This window comes from Salvelinus fontinalis, chromosome 3 (assembly GCF_029448725.1).
Source record: "Salvelinus fontinalis isolate EN_2023a chromosome 3, ASM2944872v1, whole genome shotgun sequence".
NCBI classification, from domain to species: domain Eukaryota; kingdom Metazoa; phylum Chordata; class Actinopteri; order Salmoniformes; family Salmonidae; genus Salvelinus; species Salvelinus fontinalis.
In genome coordinates, this window is record NC_074667.1 from 23,998,803 (window position 1) to 24,018,939 (window position 20,137).

The following is a 20,137-nucleotide window of genomic DNA, read 5'->3' on the forward strand; positions in this document are numbered from 1 at the left end:
ATTTCATCTGGAGAGAGAGGGGAGAAAGAGGTCAAAGCACAGGGTTGGGCAGTGTGAGCAGAACCAGCGGTGTCGTTTGACTTAGCAAACGAGGATCGGATGTCGTCGACCTTCTTTTCAAAATGGTTGACGAAGTCGTCTGCAGAGAGGGAGGAGGGGGGGGGGAGGGGGAGGAGGATTCAGGAGGGAGGAGAAGGTGGCAAAGAGCTTCCTAGGGTTAGAGGCAGATGCTTGGAATTTAGAGTGGTAGAAAGTGGCTTTAGCAGCAGAGACAGAAGAGGAAAATGTAGAGAGGAGGGAGTGAAAGGATGCCAGGTCCGCAGGGAGGCGAGTTTTCCTCCATTTCCGCTCGGCTGCCCGGAGCCCTGTTCTGTGAGCTCGCAATGAGTCGTCGAGCCACGGAGCGGGAGGGGAGGACCGAGCCGGCCTGGAGGATAGGGGACATAGAGAGTCAAAGGATGCAGAAAGGGAGGAGAGGAGGGTTGAGGAGGCAGAATCAGGAGATAGGTTGGAGAAGGTTTGGGCAGAGGGAAGAGATGATAGGATGGAAGAGGAGAGAGTAGCGGGGGAGAGAGAGCGGAGGTTGGGACGGCGCGATACCATCCGAGTAGGGGCAGTGTGGGAAGTGTTGGATGAGAGCGAGAGGGAAAAGGATACAAGGTAGTGGTCGGAGACTTGGAGGGGAGTTGCAATGAGGTTAGTGGAAGAACAGCATCTAGTAAAGATGAGGTCAAGCGTATTGCCTGCCTTGTGAGTAGGGGGGGAAGGTGAGAGGGTGAGGTCAAAAGAGGAGAGGAGTGGAAAGAAGGAGGCAGAGAGGAATGAGTCAAAGGTAGACATGGGGAGGTTAAAGTCACCCAGAACTGTGAGAGGTGAGCCGTCCTCAGGAAAGGAGCTTATCAAGGCATCAAGCTCATTGATGAACTCTCCAAGGGAACCTGGAGGGCGATAAATGATAAGGATGTTAAGCTTGAAAGGGCTGGTAACTGTGACAGCATGGAATTCAAAGGAGGCGATAGACAGATGGGTAAGGGGAGAAAGAGAGAATGACCACTTGGGAGAGATGAGGATCCCGGTGCCACCACCCCGCTGACCAGAAGGTCTCGGGGTGTGCGAGAACACGTGGGCAGACGAAGAGAGAGCAGTAGGAGTAGCAGTGTTATCTGTGGTGAGCCATGTTTCCGTCAGTGCCAGGAAGTCGAGGGACTGGAGGGACGCATAGGCTGAGATGAGCTCTGCCTTGTTGGCCGCAGATCGGCAGTTCCAGAGGCTACCGGAGACCTGGAACTCCACGTGGGTCGTGCGGGCTGGGACCACCAGGTTAGGGTGGGCACGGCCACGCGGTGTGAAGCGTTTGTATGGTCTGTGCAGAGAGGAGAGAACAGGGATAGACAGACACATGGTTGACAGGCTACAGAAGAGGCTACGCTAATGCAAAGGAGATTAGAATGACAAGTGGGCTACACGTCTCGAATGTTCAGAAAGTTAAGCTTACGTTGCAAAAAAATAAAAAAATAAAAATAAAATACAAGATCTTATTGACTAAAATGATATAGTACTGCTGGCTGGTGAAGTAGCCTGGCTAGCAGTGGCTACGTTGTTGAAAGTGAAGCTGGCTAGGTAACCTCGACAATTTCACTAAATTTCTCTAAACTACACAATTATCATGGATACAAGGACAGCAAAGACAACTAGCTAACACTACGCTAATCAAGTCGTTCCGTTGTAATGTAAGTTTCTACAGTGCTGCTATTCGGTAGAAGTTGGCTAGCTAGCAGTGTTGGCTAGGTAGGAGGACGGCAGCGCGGCAGGCGAAAAATAGCTGGCTAGCTAACCGATAATTACTCAAAGCTACACAATTATCTTAGATAAAAAGATAGCAAAGAAAACTATGTAGCTAGCTAACACTACACAAGTCAAGTCGTTCCGTTGTAATGTAATCGTTTCTACAGTGCTGCTAATCGGTGGCTAGCTGGCTAGCTAGCAGGGTTGACTACGTTACGTTACGTTAGGGCGAGAATACCTGGCTAGCGAACCTCAGCGAACCTTGATAACTACACAATTATCACCGATACAAAGACGGCTATGTAGCCAGCTAAGTAGCTAGCTAAGATCGAACAAATACAAATCAAAGATAGCAAAGACAACTGTGTAGTCAGCCAACACTACACTGATCAAGTCGTTCCGTTGTAATGCACTCGTTTCTACAATGCTGCTATTCGGTGGCAAGCTGGCTAGCTAGCAGTGTTGGCTACGTTGCGTTACGTTAGGGCGAAAATAGCTGGCTGGCGAACCTCAATAACTACACAATTATGTTTGATGCAAAGACGGCTATGTAGCTAGCTAAGATCAAACAAATCAAACCGTTGTACTGTAGTGAAAATGAAAATCAGACCGTTGTACTATAATGAAATGTAATGAAAAGTTTATACTACTATTCGGTAGACGGTGGACGTTTGCTAGCTGCTGGGCAGATAGCAGTGTGGACTACGATAGACGACGGAATACGATAATTACGCAATTATCTTTTATACACAGACGGCTAAGTAGCTAGCTAAGAAGAAATTGCTAAGGTTAGACAAATAAAACCGTTGTACTATAATGAAATGTAATGAAATGTAATGAAAATGAAATGAAAAGTTATACTACCTGCAGAGCGAATGCAAATGCGACCGCTCGCTCCAAACCGGATGTCGCAATTTGTAGTGCCTGTGAACGCGCAATCGACCCCATTCAAATCGTCATCACGTAAAGGCATCCAGGGGAAGACGTAAGCAGTGTCCGTATACTCATAGCAATAACTGCAGCCTTTTAACTGACTCCAGATCAGGGGCCAACATTTCTGAAATCTGACTCCATGTCAGGGAAATTGCTGTAGAATGGGTTCTGTTCCACTTAGAGACAAAATTTCAACTCCTATAGAAACTATAGACTGTTTTCTATCCAATAATAATAATAATATGCATATTGTACGATCAAGAATTTTGTGGGAAGCCGTTTCAAAAATTACACGATTAGCATAAATAGTGACAACAGCGCCCCCATCCTCAACAGGTTAACAGAACCACTTGTTGCAATTTCGATGAGGCTTTCTTGTTCAGATGTCGGTAAGTGGACTGGAGGCAAGGCATGAAAGGGATAATGAATCCAGTTGTTTGTGTCTGTCACGACTTCCGCCAGTCGGCTCCTCTCCTTGTTTGGGCGGCGTTCGGCGATCGACGTCACCGGCTTTCTAGCCATCGCCGCTCCATTTTTCATATATCCATTTGTCTTGTTCCACACACATCTGGTTTTCATTTCCCCAATCAATCTACTTGTATTTAACCCTATGTTTCCCATCATGTATTGTGTGTAATTGTTTCATGTTATTGTGGTGTTTTATTACGCGCTTTACTTTTGTTATGTTCCGTGTTTTGAGCGTGTTTGATTTATGTAGTGCTCTCGTTTTTGGAACTAAAATAAAAGTGCGCCTGTTTACATCACTCTACTCTCCTGCACCTGACTTCGCCTCTAATACACCCGTTGACAGTGTCATTCGTTTCGGGAAAGTACCTGCGTAATTGCTTACCCAACTCACTCAGCTGCTTCACTATATCGCATTTGACATTGTCCATAAGCTTGAGTTCATTTACACACAAAATATCATACAATGATGGAAAGACCTATGTGTTGTCCTTGTTAATGCAGACAGAGAAGAGCTCCAACTTCATAATCATAGCCTCAATTCTGTCCCTCACATTGAATATAGTTGAGGAGAGTCCCTGTAATCCTAGATTCATATCATTCAGGCGAGAAAAAACATCACCCAGATAGGCCAGTCGTGTGAGAAACTTGTCATCATGCAAGCAGTCAGACAATTGAAAATTATGGTCAGTAAAGAAAACTTTAAGCTGGTCTCTCAATTCAAAAAAATGTGTCAATAGTTTGCCCCTTGATAACCAGCGCACTTCTGTATGTTGTAAAAGCGTTACATGGTCGCTGCCCATATCATTGCATAGTGCAGAAAATACACGAGAGTTCAGGGGCCTTGCTTCAACAAAGTTAACCATTTTCACTGTAGTGTCCAATTTCAAGCTGTATTTCAAGCTGTCAGGCATTCCTTTGGCAGCAAGAGCCTCTCTGTGGATGCTGCAGTGTACCCAAGTGACGTTGGGAGCCACTGCTTGCACGCGCGTTACCACTCCACTATGTCTCCCTGTCATGAATCATGGCTTTTGCGCCATCAGTACAGATACTAACACATCTTGACCACCAAAGTCCATTTGATGTCACAAAGCTATCCAGTACTTAAAAAATATCCTGGTTTGCAGAAGTGGTTTGCAGAAGAGTATGTCTTCCTTAATTGACCCCCCATAAACATAACGGACATATACCAGGAGCTGTGCCAGGCCCGCCAAGTCTGTTGACTCATCCAGCTGTAACGCATATAATTCACTGGCTTGTATGCAAAGCAGTAATTGTTTCAAAACATCTCCTGCCATGTCACTGTGTTGTTTGATGAAGGAATTGTCTGTTTTGTATTTTGGCCTTTTCACCAGCATGGAAGAATTAAGTCCTCCACAATAGTACGGGGCTTGCCTGTCATAGCCACCCAGTAGCTCACCATATAAGATGCTTCTACTCCCTTCTTATTAATTGTGTTTGTTGCTTTTATACATGTCTTACTACTCTAAAGTCTTCTTTAGTCTCGCTCAAAAAACTCCTGTGGCTTATTTTTCAAATTGTCATATTTCGTTTCTAATTGTCTGCGCAAGAATGAAGGTTTCCCGCGAGAGAGTAATATTGCTGAATAATAATAATAATAATAATAATGTAATAATGCTGAATACAACAGGTGTAGAACTTACAGTGGAATGCTTACTTACAAGCCCTTAACCAACAATGCAGTTTTAAGACAATACCTAAAGATAAGTAAGAGATAAGAAAAACAAATAATTAAAGAGCAGCAGTAAATAACAATAGCGGGGCTATATACAGGGGGTACCGGTACAGAGTCAATGTGTCAATGTGAAAGGCACCGGTGTCGAGGTAATTGAGGCAATTATGTACATGCAGGTAGGGTTATTAAAGTGGTTATGCATAGATAATAACAGAGAGTAGCAGCAGCGTATGGGGGGTTGCAAAAAGTCTGGGTAGCCATTTGATTAGTTGTTTAGCAGTTGCCATACCAGGCAGTGATGCAACCCATCAGGATGCTCTCGACGGTGCAGCTGTAAAACCTTTTGAGGATCTGAGGACCCATTCCAAATATTTTCAGTCTCCTGAGGGGGAATAGGTTATGTCGTGCCCTCTTCACAACTGTTTTGGTGTGCTTGGTCCGTTAGTTCGTTGATGATGTGGACGCCAAGGAACTTGAAGCTCTCAACCTGCTCCACTACAGCCCGTCAATGAGAATGGGGGCGTGCTCGGTCCTCCTTTTCCTGTAGTCCACAATCCTCTCCTTAGTCTTGATCACATTGAGGGAGAGGTTGTTGTCCTTGCACCACACGGTCAGGTCTCTGACCTCCTACCTATAAGCTGTCTCATTGTTGTCAGTGATCAGGCCTACTACTGTTGTGTCATCTGCAAACTTAATAATGGTGTTGGAGTTGTGCCTGGCCGTGAATTCATGAGTGAACAGGGACTATGGTGGCACTATGGTGTTTGCAAATTGGAGTCCGTCTAGGGTTACTGGGATAATGGTGTTGATGTGAGCCATGACCAGCCTTTCAAAGCATTTCATGGCTACAGACGTGAGTGCTACGGGTTGGTAGTTATTTAGGCAGGTTACCTTAGTGTTCTTAGGCACAGGGACTATGGTGGTCTGCTTGAAACATGTTGGTATTACAGACTCAGACAGGGAGAGGTTAAAAATGTCAGTGAAGACACTTGCCAGTTGGTCAACGCATGCTCTGAGTACACTTCCTTATAATCCGTCTGGCCCAGCTGCCTTGTGAATGTTGACCTGTTTAAAGGTCTTACTCACATCAGCTGCAGAGAGCGTGATGACACAGTCATCCAGAACTGCTGATGCTCTCATGCATGTTTCAGTGTTACATGCCTCGAAGCAAGCGTAGACGTTATTTAGCTTGTCTGGTAGGCTTATGTCACTGGGCAGCTCTCGGCTGTGCTTCCCTTTGTATTCTGTAATAGTTTGGAAGCCCTGCCACATCCGACGAGTGTCAGAGCCTGTGTAGTCCGATTCAATCTTAGTCCTCTATTGATGCTTTGTATGTTTGATGGTTTGTCAGAGGGCATAGCGGGATTTCTTATAAGCTTCCGGGTTAGAGTCCCGCTCCTTGAAAGCAGCAACTCTACCCTTTAGCTCAGTGTGAATATTGCCTGTAATCCATGGCTTCTGGTAGGGGTATGTACGTATGGTCACTGAATACGACGTCCTCAATGCACTTATTGATAAAGCCAGTGACTGATGTGGTACTCCTCAATGCCATCGGAGGAATCCCGGAACATATTCCAGTCTATGCAAGCAAAACAGTCCTGTAGTTTAGCATCTGCTTCATCTGACCACTTTTTATAAACCGAGTCACTGGTGCTTCCTGCTTGAATTTTTGCTTGTAAGCAGGAATCAGGAGGAAAGAGTTATTGTCAGATTTGCACAATGAAGGGCGAAGGAGAGCTTTGTATGCATCTCTGTGTGTGGAGTAAAGGTGGTCTATATTTTTTTCCCCTCTGGTTGCACATTTAACATGCTGATAGAAATTCGGCAAAATGGATTTAAGTTTCCCTGCATTAAAGTCCCCAGCTAATAGGAGTGCCGCCTCTGGATGAGAGTTTTCCTGTTTGCTTATGGCAGAATACAGCTCATTTAGTGCGGATTTAGTGCCAACCTCGCTCTGTGGTGATATGTAGACAGCTACGAAAAAATACAGATGAAAACTCTTTAGGTAGATAGTGTGGTCTACAGCATATCATGAGATACTCTACTCAGGCAAACAAAACTTTGAGACTTCCTTAGATATCATGCACCAGCTGTTGTTTACATAAATGCATAGGCCCCCGCCCCGTGTCTTACCAGAGGCTGCTGTTCTGTCTTGCCGATGGAGTGTACAACCCGCCAGCTGTATGTTCTTAACGTCGTCGTTCAGCTACGACTCGTTGAAATAAAAGATATTACCGTTTTTAATGTCCCGTTGGTAGGATATACGTGCTTTCAGTTCGTCCCATTCATTTTCCAGCGATTGAATGTTAGCTAGCAGGACGGAAGGCAAGGGCAGATTAGCCACTCATCGCCTGATCCTCGCAAGGCGCCCTGATCTTTTGCCTCGAAATCTCTGTTTCCTTCTCCAGCAAATCACGGGGATCCGGGCCTGGTCGGGTGTCTGCAGTATATCCCTCGCATCCGACTCATTGAAGAACTCCTCGTCCAATTTGAGGTGAATAATCCCAGTTCTGATGTCTAGAAGCTCTATTCGTCAACAACATTATCTACAGAACAAGTTACGAACAATGCGAAAAAAACTAAAAAATAGCATAATTGGTTGAGAGCTGACGGCAGCCCTACCCTCCGGCACCATCATGGAAAGGATGTTATGTGATTGGATGTTAATTATTTGAATAGTCTACCTGTATTTGACATTGTTTTGTTATTTCGCTGAACACTAAAGGGTTTAATTTTATTTTTGCCCGTGAAACGAGGCTACTCAAAAAAACCTCACCCAAATGTATAGACCCGTTGGAAAATATAAATGTACTGTTTGAAAAAAAAAAAAAAGCAGGGGGGAAAAAAATGTATATATACGTATATATATATTTTTTTATGTGAATCACATTTTTATTTGGAGTACCACCGGCGGCATTGTGCGTACCCTAGTTTGGGATTACCTGGCTTAGAAGAACCCCCCCCCCCCAAAAAAACAAATACTGTTTCAAACTCAATGTGTCATGCCATAGCTGACACCCCATTCTTTCTCCAGACATCTTTGAATCTTAATTCGGAACAGATATTTAAGAGTTGCCCAGGTGCTCTGGGGTTTAGGGGTCGTCTAAAGTCACGGGAAAGTAAAGGACCAAAGACTCTTCAAGCAAGTCTTTAAAATAGCCTTATAAACACCGCATAGAAATAGTTGCTTTAAAGACTCATTTCAAGAGGTCCTTGTCATTCCCACGAAGGCAGAACAGGGCTTCTAAAAAATCCTCACTCCTTTGAAAACATCTGTCTTGGTATGTCATCATATCAGCTCTATCTTCGCAATGGAGCCATATCTTTTCCTATTTTTCTCTCTCCCTCCTCTCTTCCCATCACTAATTTCTCTCCCGTTTCTCTGTAAAAGTCCTTTGTTCCAGGCTTCCAACGTAGGAGAGTTTCCACTGACTTCCATTCGGGATTTCAAGCAGGGATGGAAAAATCAGACTGACAGGTCCCTGAGCGAACCCTGTGTCTCTCTCCCAAATATGGACGCTTCCAGATAGAGGGGGGGTCGGGGACAAGCAAATAGTTGACTCTCTTAGACCCCTAAACCTTGAGTTAGAGTCACTGCGGGCTTGAGTGATAGCTAACCTGATTTACTTAATTCTGTATGGGCATTTCCATCGAAAAGGACCCATGAGCACCAAAGTGAAGTTCAAAGGAGCATATCAAATTGGGTGTCAAATGAAAGCTAGGGGTGTTAATTTTGGGGAAATTAAGACATATGCAGTTACAATTTTCAACCATTTTCCGTCTTAAAAATTAAGGGGTGTCAAATATTAATTAAGGGGAGTACAGTGCAGTACAGCAGAGTACTGCACAGTGAGTAGTAGAGGACAGTAGACTACAGTCCAATACTGTAGTACAGTACAACACAGTACAATACCGTACTGCACTGAACTCTACTCTACCCTACTTTACACTGCTCTGCTCTTCTTTATTGTACTGCACTGCACTCTACTGTGCTCTGCTATGCTGCACTGTGATGTCCAGACTTGTCAAACATGAGGAGAATGACATTCATATCCATAATTGTGCATTTCTGTGTAGTACAGATCAGGGACCCATGATGTAACTCCGTTACCGTAATTCCGTTACCAGGTGTAAATCCACTTCACTAACTGTTGTTCAATAACCAAAATCAGTTATTTCAAACTCAAGGTTCCATGTCATAGCTGACACCCCATTCTGTCTGCAGACATCTTTTAATCTTATTTTGGAGTAGATATTTAATAGTAATTACATAATTCTGTTACCAAAGTTTGCATCTGCACAGTTCTTCCACTAAATTAGATTTTGTAAATGTTTCTGTGGATGTTGCTCAAAGGAGTCATTGTGCATAGAGTTGTATGCTTTGTTAAACTTGATATCAACGCTTTTTGTTTGGCATATATTTTTTAAGTAAAAAAAAAGTCAAAGCATTATTCCATTACCATTGAATTGCTCTTATCTAAATCCATTGAACATGTGGACTAATGGCATTGCAGTAGCTTGAAAGACACAGTAGCTTAGCTTGAGAGGGTAGTAGAAGGGAATAGCAGAAATGGTGTCCTTGATTATGGAAACTGTCTGAGACTGAGACTGGAGACAGGCCAGAAATAGATGTGAACAAAGACAAAATGTATCATCAGCTACGTTCACAAATATGTTTTGAGAATGCTTTGTGTTCTGATCATTCCCATGCCCATTCCATGGCAGGGTTTCTACCTCACCTAAAGACTACATATTTGAAAGATGTTTTCAGGTATTTTCAGATGTGATTGAACAGATAGTGAGGAAGGATGACAATTTGGAAAGACAGCGGTTGTGTCGCGGGCAATAGGTCGTATTCAAGTCTGCGTCGATATCATAGTCATTTGTGCTGGAGGCTACAGCAGTGCTATACCAGCCAGGCCATAGGCAACATGCTACTTTTATGTTATTCATAATTGTTATTGGAATGAATTATGAGCAAATAAAGTAAACTAATCTAAACTCTTATTTGGATAGATTGGATAGATTCAGTGACAATTTTAGCGCAGATGTCAGAAAAATCAATACTTGGCCAGATCAGTATATGTGATAAGATGAATGTTTCTAACCCAAGTCCCTAATGTGATTAGAGTTTTCCATTGATTAGCAATAATCTTAATTAAAAACCTCATCCCCTGGCATTAAGTTCTTCCTGGCATAGCCTACCTTTGATGAGAAATCAACAAATTGCAGCGATAAGCTTGGGTTTAAGATTTTGCGATTGCATTTTTGGATTGAGATAAAACGAGGCATCTGAAATTCGATGGAATGGAAAATGAGTTGTGGAAATACTTGTTTATGTCACCAAAGTCAAAAAGTTACTCCTCTAAAGAGCTGTGAGTTAGTGAGTGAGTCTGAGTGAGTGAATGAATGAGTTTAGTGTGTTTGTGTGTGCATGTGTGCTCGGTGGCTGAGTGGTTTGTTTTTATGTGCACGTGTGTATTTTCCAGCAAGCTGAGAAATGTTCTTCCACTGTCCTGCATGTGCATAGATGCTCCGAGACTATAAAATTAGGTTACGAAGAACTCACACTCCGAGCAACAGGCATCTGTAGTTAGGCTGTGTGTAGAAAAATCAAGTTCTTCTGTCATTGGACACACACACACACAGACACGTACACTGAGTGTACAAAACATGAGGAACACCTTTCTAATATTGAGTTGAGTTCACCTGGTCAGTCTATGTCATGGTGTTCCTAATGTTTTGTACACTCAGTGTATACACAGACTTATAGACACACACGCAAACATGCACTGCATATACACACACACACACACACACACACACACACACACACACACACACACACACACACACACACACACACACACACACACACACACACACACACACACACACACACACACACACACAAATAAGTACAGAGACACCCACATTTGGCATTTGGTATTTATTAGGATCCCCATTAGCCACTGAAAATGCATCAGCTACTCTTCCTGGGATCCACATGAAACATGACATAATACATAATACAGAACATTATTACTGAAGGCCTGAAAGACATACATTTAAAACGTCACACATAGCCTACATACCAGTACAGGACATACACACAATATCTAGGTCTAATACATAGTACAGTGTAAATTATAATACAAGATATATAAAATGAGTGTCTCTTCACAGTCCTCTTTGTGCAGAGGTGAGTTCCATGTAGTCAAGGCTCTATTTAATACTGTCCGTTTCCCAGCTTCTGTTGTGGACCTCGGAACTGAGACCTCTGGTTGCATGTCTTGTGTTGTACCGATGAGTGTCCGAAATGTGTGCCAACGGCTTGAACAGACAGTTCAGTACCTTCAACACATCAATGCCTTGCACAAAGACCCATAGTGACACAGTCAATCTCTCCTCAACTTTGAGCCAGGAGAGACTGACATGCATGTTACGGACACTTTCCCTCCGTGTACATCGAAGTGTGATAGGTGCTGCTTTGTTTTGGACTAACTGCAATTTACCTATGTCCTTCTTTGCAGCACATGACCACACAGCTGGGCAGTAGTCCAGGTGCGACAAAACTAAGGCCTGTAGGACCTATCTGGTTGACTGAGATGTCAAGAAGGCAGAGCAACGCCCAATCATGGACAGACCTCTACCCATTTTAGCAACCATTGAGTCTATATGTTTTGACAAGGACAGCTTGCTATCTAGGGTTACACGCAGCAGTTTAGTCTCCTCAAACTGCTCAATAGCCACATTATTCGATAATAGATCTCAACGAGGTTTAGCATTGAGCAAGTGATTTGTCCCATAAATTATGCTTTTAGTTTTTGAGATATTTAGCAACAGCCTATTGCTAGTTTCCCATTCTAAAACTGACTGAAGCTCTATGTTAAGTGTCTTAATATTTATTTTTTACTGTTGCAGCCGACGTGTATACTGTTGAATCGTCAACGTACATAGACACACAGGCTGCCCTGCGGTACACCACACAAGGGTTGAATGGCGGCAACCTGGTTATCGAGATTTACCGCCCAAAACCACTCCCTTTTCCCGGGATAAATAACTGAGAGAAACCGGTAAATTATAATAATTTATTCATATGAACAGCATGGCGTGAAATGGAACTGTTAAATGATATGCAATGTCTAAATCGGGCTTCTCTACGGCCTCTGCGTGATGAATCAACGCTCAGGGTGGGGACAGACAGCCCATCTCAGTATGGAGTGCAGTTCACAATGCATGTAGACCGGTGGAGGCTGCTGAGGGGAGAACGGCACATAATAATGGCTGGAATGAAGTAAATGGAATGGTGTCAAAAACCTGGTTTGTCATGGGTTTGATACCATTCCGTTCACTCCATTCCATCTATTACACTCCATTCCAGCCATTATTATGAGCCGTTCTCCCCTCGGCAGCTTCCACTGATGTGGACCTATCATCTGTCTCATCATGGTAACTTTTTATCTTGTGACAGGTAGGCCTACAATTGCTGCAGCGTAGCCAATGCTACATTAAAATAAAGACCGAATGAGTGTCTAATTTACTTTAATTTTAATGCAAATAGTCTGGGTAGCCATTTGATTAGATGTTCAGGAGTCTTATGGCTTGGGGGTAGAAGCTGTTTAGAAGCCTCTTGGACCTAGACTTGGCGCTCCGGTACCGCTTGGTGTGCGGTAGCAGAGAGAACAGTCTATGACTAGGGAGGCTGGAGTCTTTGACAATTTTTAAGGCCTTTCTCTGACATCGTCTGGTATAGAGGTCCTGGATGGCAGGAAACTTGGTTCCAGTGATGTGCTGGGCCATACGCACTACCGTCTGTTGTGCCTTGAGGTCGGAGGTCGAGCAGTTGCCCCACCAGGCAGTGATGCAACCCGTCAGGATGCTCTCGATGGTGCAGCTGTAGAGCCTTTTGAGGATCAGAGGACCCATGCCAAATCTTTTCAGTCTCCTGAGTGGGAATAGGTTTTGTCGTGCCCTCTTCATGACTGTCTTGGTGTGCTTGGACCATGTTAGTTTGTTGATGATGTGGACGCTAAGGAATTTGAAGCTCTCAACCTGCTCCACTACGTCGGTGAGAATGGGGGCGTGCTCAGTCCTCCTGTTCCTGTAGTCCACAATCATCTCCTTTGTCTTGATCACGTTGAGGGGGAGGTTGTTATCCTTCCACCACACGGTCAGGTCTCTGACCTCCTCCCTATAAGCTGTCTCATTGTTGTCGGTGACCAGGTCAACCACTGTTGTGTCATCGGCAACCTTAATGATGGTGTTGGAGTCGTGCCTGGCCGTGCAGTCATGAGTGAACAGAGAGTACAGGTGAACAGGGAGTAGGGGACTGAGCATGCACCCTTGAGGGGCCCCCGTGTTGAGGATCATCATGGCAGATGCGTTGTAATCTACCCTTACCACCTGGGGGCGGCCCATCAGGAAGTCCAGGATCCAGTTGCAGAGGGAGGTGTTTAGACCCAGTATCCTTAGCTTAGTGATGAGCTTTGAGGGAACTATGGTGTTGAACGCTGAGCTGTAGTCAATGAATAGCATTCCCACATAGGTGTTCCTTTTGTCCAGGTGTGAAAGGGCAGTGTGGGTGCAATAGAGATTGCATCAGCTATGGATCTGGTGCAAATTGGAGTTGGTCTAGGATTTCTGTGATAATGGTGTTGATGTGCCATTATCAGCCTACTAGTTATACAAATAGGCCCTATTATATTTTACATTTAAAATAAAATTCGCTAGCCTATACTTGTAACTTTGTAGGCCGCATGTGCTGCACCAGAATCACATGTTCTCTTCTTCTTTCTCCTGGTTTGCATGAAATGCGCAAATCCAGTCCATGTAATACAGACAAATACAATACAGTACAGTAATTCAGTTCACACTCAAAACGATTTGCCTACGGAAGCTAGTTTCATTTGTTTACCCAAGAGACCAAATAGCTAGCTACATCTATAGACAATCATTTGGGCTTCTTGGGGCTTGAGCTCATTAAATGTCTTTTAATGTAGGGCTCGTAAAATGTATTTAATATATAGCTCATCTGGCTCAGGTAGAATCGGTTTTGAATTTTCATGCTGATCAAAGCTCAAATCAAATCCAGACCTATTTATATGCTTTATAATGCTTTTGAATGACACTCCCGGTATGGGCAGGAAATGTCTCCAGTTTAGCCAGGAGAAAAGTGGTTTATTCTCGGGCTGGAACGTTTGTAAAATACTGGGAAAATATTAAACCCTACACCACACTCAACTGAATTTCCATGAGAGAGGCTTCCATTGTAATCATGTATTAACACCTATGAAACACACACACACACACACACACACACACACACACACACACACACACACACACACACACACACACACACACACACACACACACACACACACACACACACACACACACACACACACACACACACACCCTCCCTGTAGGCCAGTGTCAGGCAACGTGGACAAATCGAATCATGTCAAAGCAATACCGCCAAAATTCCACCAAGCCTATCAGAAGGTAAGGTGGAGCTCTCTATATCTTAGCACCCATAAATCCCTCTCAGTCAATTGCATTTCCTTGATTCGTCGCATCCTCTCTCCTCGTGCCCTTCTCAAAACCCATTGGATGAGAAGATCAGAAGTCTCTCCCCTCTCACCTTCGTATCCAATTGGTTTTGAGAAGGAGGTGAGGAAAGGGAATGTGAGGAATCAAGGAAATGCAATTGAGATTCTCCTCTTGTTTCCTCCATTCCTCACCTCCATCTCAAAGCACATTGGGGGAGAGGAGGGAAGGTTCCTTCCCTGGGGTCCAATGCACTTTCAAGGAGAGGCAAGGAGTGGAGGAAACATGGACAGAGGAAGCGGTGTCCATGTTTCAAGTGACATTTTGAATGACATGTAGATGTTTTGTTGTTGCTAGGTGGAGTTATGTTCTCTTTGTGCCTATCTAGACTTCTATCCCTGTAACTACACATGTGAAGCTGCAAGAAAATCCTATTTAAATGTGTATCAAACCATTTTTAAATGTCGACCCTGACACATTGGCCCCTTTATTTATAGAAAGACCCATATACAGTATGTATGAGTTGGAGGCCGACAGCTAAATGTGTACTCTACAGTCAGAGACACCAGATGGCTAATGCGAACGCAACGAGGAGAAGAGATCTGGTACAAATCCTGAACTAGTTCTCTATCTTCTCCATGATGTTTTTAGGACAGCATGTCCTGGACCCATATCTCTCTCTCTCGCTCTCTGTGTGTGTGTGTCTCTCTCTCTCTCTCTCTCTCTCTCTCTCTCTCTCTCTCTCTCTCTCTCTCTGTGTCTCTCACACTCCCTCCCTCCCTTTCTTTCCCTCCCTCCCTCCCTCCCTCCCGCCCTCCCGCCCTCCCTCTTTCTCCCTCTCCCTCCCTCCCTCCCTCCCTCTTTCTCCCTCTCTCTCTCTCTCCCTCCCTCCCTCTTTCTCCCTCTCACTCCCTACCTCCCTTTCCCTCCCTCCCTCCCTCTTTCTCCCTCTCTCTCTCTCTCCATTCCTCCCTCTTTCTCCCACTCACTCCCTACCTCCCTTTCCCTCCCTCCCTCCCTCTCTCTCTCTCTCTCTGTGTCTCTCACACTCCCTCCCTCCCTCCCTTTCCCTCCCTCCCTCCCTCCCTCTTTCTCCCTCTTTATCCCTCTTTCTCCCTCTCTCTCTCCCTCCCTCTTTCTCCCTCTCACTCCCTACCTACCTCCCTCCCCCCCTCCCTCCCTCTCTCCCTCTTTCTCCCTCTTTCTCCCTCTCACTCCCTCTCTTTCCCTCCCTCCCTCCCTCTTTCTCCCTCTCTCTCTCTCCCTTCCTCCCTCTTTCTCCCTCTCACTCCCTACCTCCCTTTCCCTCCCTCCCTCCCTCTCTCTCTCTGTGTCTCTCACACTCCCTCCCTCCCTCCCTCCCTTCCTCTCTCTCTCTCTCTCTCTCTCTCTCTCCCTCTCTCTCTCTCTCTCCCTCCCTCCCTCTTTCTCCCTCTCACTCCCTACCTCCCTTTCCCTCCCTCCCTCCCTCTTTCTCTCCCTCTTTCTCCCTCTTTCTCCCTCTCACTCCCTCTCTTTCCCTCCCTCCCTCCCTCTTTCTCCATCTCACTCCCTCCCTCCCTTTCCCTCCCTCCCTCTTTCTCCCTCTCTCTCTCTCCCTCACTCTCTCCCTCCCTCCCTCCCTCCCTCCCTGCCCAGCTTTTCAAAGAGCTTTAAGGATGCCCGCGGGGCTTAACCACTTTAACATTATTACACTAGCCTGTCTCACTCAAGCAAATCCAAAACCAATGAGGAGCTTACATCTTTGTCACATAGGCTTTTCCAGGAAGAGAAGATCTCTGCGTATCAAATTGAACCCTATTCCCTATAGATTGCACTAGTTTTTACAATGGGCCCTGGTGAAAAGTTGTGTTCTAAATCAAATCAAATCAAATTAAGCTTTATTTGTCACATGCGCCGAAAAGTGTGGACCTTACCGTGAAATGCTTACTTACAAGCCCTTAACCAACACTGCAGTTCAAGAAGAGTTAAGAAAATATTTACCAAATAGACTGGAGTAAAAAATAAGAATAAAAAGTAACACAATAAGAATAACAATAACGAGGCTATATACAATGGGTACCGGTACCTAGTCAGTGTGCAGGGGTACAGGTTAGTTGAGGTAATTTGTACATGTAGGTGGGGGTGAAGTTACTATGCATAGATAATAAACAACGAGTAGCAGCAGTGTACAAAAGGGAGGGGGGTCAATGTAAATAGTCTGGTGGTGATTTTATGAATTGTTCAGCAGTCTTATGGCTTGGGGGTAGAAGCTGTTGAGGAGCCTTTTGGTCCTAGACTTGGCGCTTCGGTACCGCTTGCCGTGCGGTCTCTGACAATTTTATGGGCTTTCCTCTGACACAGCCTAAGTCCTGAATGGCAGGAACCAGTCTGTGCTAGCAAAACAGTCCTGTAGTGTAGCATTCGCATCATCTGACCACTTCCGTATTGAGCAAGTCAATGGTACTTCCTGCTTTAGTTTATGCATGTAAGCAGGAATCAGGAGGATAGAATTATGATCAGATTTGCCAAATGGCGTTTGGGGGAGAGCTTTGTATGCATCTCTGTGTGTGGAGTAAAGGTGGTCTAGGATTTTTTTTCCTCTGGTTGCACATAAGACATGCTGGTAAAAATGTTTAAAAACTGATTTAAGTTTGCCTGCATTAAAATCCCCGGCCACTAGGAGGGCCGATTATGGGTGAGCATTTTCTTATTTGTTTATGGCCTTATAGAGTTGGTTGAGAGTGGTCTTAGTGCTAACCTCGTTCTGTGGTGGTAAATAGATGGCTACAAATAAAATGGATGAGAACTCACTTGGTAGATACTGTGGTCTATAGATTATCATAAGGTACTCTACCTCAGGCGAGCAATACCTCGAGACCTCTTTATTATTAGACATTGCGTACCAGCTGTTATTGACAAATAGACACACACCCCCACCCCTCGTCTTAGCTTCTCTGTTCTGCCGGTGCATGGAAATTCCCACCAGCTCTATTTTATCCTTATCAGCGTTCAGCCACGGTGAAACATAAGATATTACAGTTTTTAATGTACCATTGGTAGGATAATCTTAATCGTAAGTCATCAATTTTATTTTCCAATGATTGCACGTTAGCAAGAAGAACGGATGGCAGTGGGAGTTTACTCAGTCGCCTATGGATTCTCAGAAGGCAGCCTGATCTGCGGCCCTTTTTCCTGCGTCTTTTCTTCAAGCAAATTACGGGGGTCTGGGCCTGTTCCAGTGAATGCAGTATATCCTTCTTGTCGGACTCGTTAAAGGAACATTTTTATTCCAGTCCGCGGTGAGTAATCGCTGTTCTGATGTCCAGAAGTTATTTTCGGTCATAAGAGACGGTAGCAGCAACAATTATGTTCAAATAAGTCAAGAGATAAGTTACACAAAACTCAAAAAAACTAACAAAATAGCACAATAGGTTGGGAGAATGTAAAATGTCAGCCATGGTCTTCGGCGCCATCTTTTTAGGTTTAATAGGGACGAAATTAAGGACGTAATTCAGAGACTTTAATGCTCCGTAGTCACATTCCACGTCAAACTATGGAACCATGGAATCTCAAACAGGAGATGCATGGTACAGCATTATTTGTGACCATATGTTATTGTGATCCATACATTATTATCATTATGTATGTGACCATTTTTGTCCATAAAAGATCCATTGAATTTGTTAGGTAACCATTCAAGTATTTTTGGAAAGTGTTTTATGCTGTGCAACATCACATTACATACCTACTGTATGTAGAAACATTATTATAACACATGTTGTTTTAGAAAGGTTTAAAATAATTGCACTCCAGATAATTATGTTTTACGGTATTTGTTGTGCTCTTTTGTGTGACACAAATGTTACCCATAGCCTATAGACAGAGCACACACAGCCCAAGTTTTTCCAGCATGAGCTAAATACACCAAACACACTCAAGAATTCAGACTATAAAAAACAGGTTTCCCTCTCTTGACAGAAACACTCCTAATGATGCAACAACATTGCCAGTAAGCGAAAGACATACTTCATAAAAACACAAGTTGACACAATATGATACAGAATGATGAATGTTCTTCACATCGATTTACCCTAGAAGCTACTCAGTGGGACGCTGAAAGGCTAATTGTTTGTTTCCCATTGAGGAGGCACTTGTGGGGGCATGTATAGGTTGCATCACAAATGACACCCTATTCCCTATGCATTGCAGAGGTAGTGCACTACATAGGGAGTAGGGTGACATTTGGGACAGATTGATCCATCCAAGCTAAGAGGCAGCTTTCACAATACAACAGCCTTGGCATCCAAGGATGGAATATATGTGCAATAAATAGGGCTTCCTCCACAGGGAAAAGGTCAGTACACTCCATTTGATGATGATTTGAATGTGCACTTGATGGATGTTGTGGGTGTGGCTATGCTGGTTGACTGGCCTTGTTGTATAGAAAGTGATTGGCTGTGCCGCAGAGAAGGTTGCATCATGGAACCTTTGATGCATTGTGCACAGAGAAGAGCGGTCTCCTTTTGCATCACTTACACCTGTCCAATCCTCTCAGATCTCCATAAGTGTCTAGGGGTAGGGGCTAGGGGTTGTTTCTGGACAGCACTCCTTAACAATTACAAGCATACCCATAACATGATGCAGCCACCACTACACTTGAAAGTATGGAGAGTGGTACTCAGTAATGTGTTGCATTGGATTTGCCCCAAACATGTTTATTTTTGCAGTATTACTTTAGTGCCTTGTTGCAAATGTTTTGGAATATTTTTATTCTGTACAGGCTTCCTTCTTTTCACTCTATCAATTAGATTTGTATTGTGGAGGAACTACGATATTGTTGATCCATCCTCAGCCATTAAACTCTGTAACTGTTTAAAAGTCACCATTGGCCTCATGGTGAAATCCCTGAGTTGTTTCCTTCCTCTGTGGCAACTGAGTTAGGAAGGACGCCTGTATCTTTGTAGTGACTGAGTGTTTTGATACACCATCCAAAGTGTAATTAATAACCTCATCATGCTCAAAGGGACATTCACTGTCATCTTTTTTAATTTACAGATGAGATAATCATAGAAAAATCATGTTAAACACTATTATTGTACACAAAGTGAGACCATGCAACTTATTTTGTGAGTTGCCAAGCATATTTTTACTCACAAAAGTATTTAGGCTTGCCATAACAAAGGGGTTGAATACTTGAATACTCAAGACATTTCAGCTTTTCATTTTTAATTCATTTGTAAGAATTTCAAAATACATTATTCGACTTTGACATTATACATATTCAACACACATACACTGAGTATACAAAACATTAAGAACACCTGCTCTTTCAATGACAGACTGACCAGGTGAATCCACGTGAAAGCTATGATCCCTTATTGATTAATTCAGTGTAGATTAAGATGAGGAGGCAGGTTAAAGAAGGATTTTTTTGACAGTGTCCCATGTGTATCAAGAATGGTCCACCACCAAAAGGACATCCAGCAAACACAACTGTGGGAAGTATTGGAGTCAACATGGGCCAGCATCCCTATGGAACACTTTTCACACATTGTAGAGTCCATGCCTGACGAATTGAGGCTGTTCTGAGGGCAAACTTAATATTATTTTTATTTAACCTTTATTTAACCTTTATCTAACTAGGCAAGTCAGTTAAGAGCAAATTCTTATTTACAATGATGGCCTACCAAAAGGCAAAAGGCCTCCTGCAAGGACGGTGGCTGG

At 43.9% G+C, this 20,137-nt stretch overlaps 1 protein-coding gene across 6 annotated transcripts in view; it reads left to right on the forward strand.

Annotated features, from left to right (window-relative positions):
- LOC129841435 (disks large-associated protein 4-like) overlaps window positions 1-20,137 on the forward strand; it is a 243,014-nt gene that overhangs the window by 113,868 nt on the left and 109,009 nt on the right. The window lies entirely within an intron of this gene.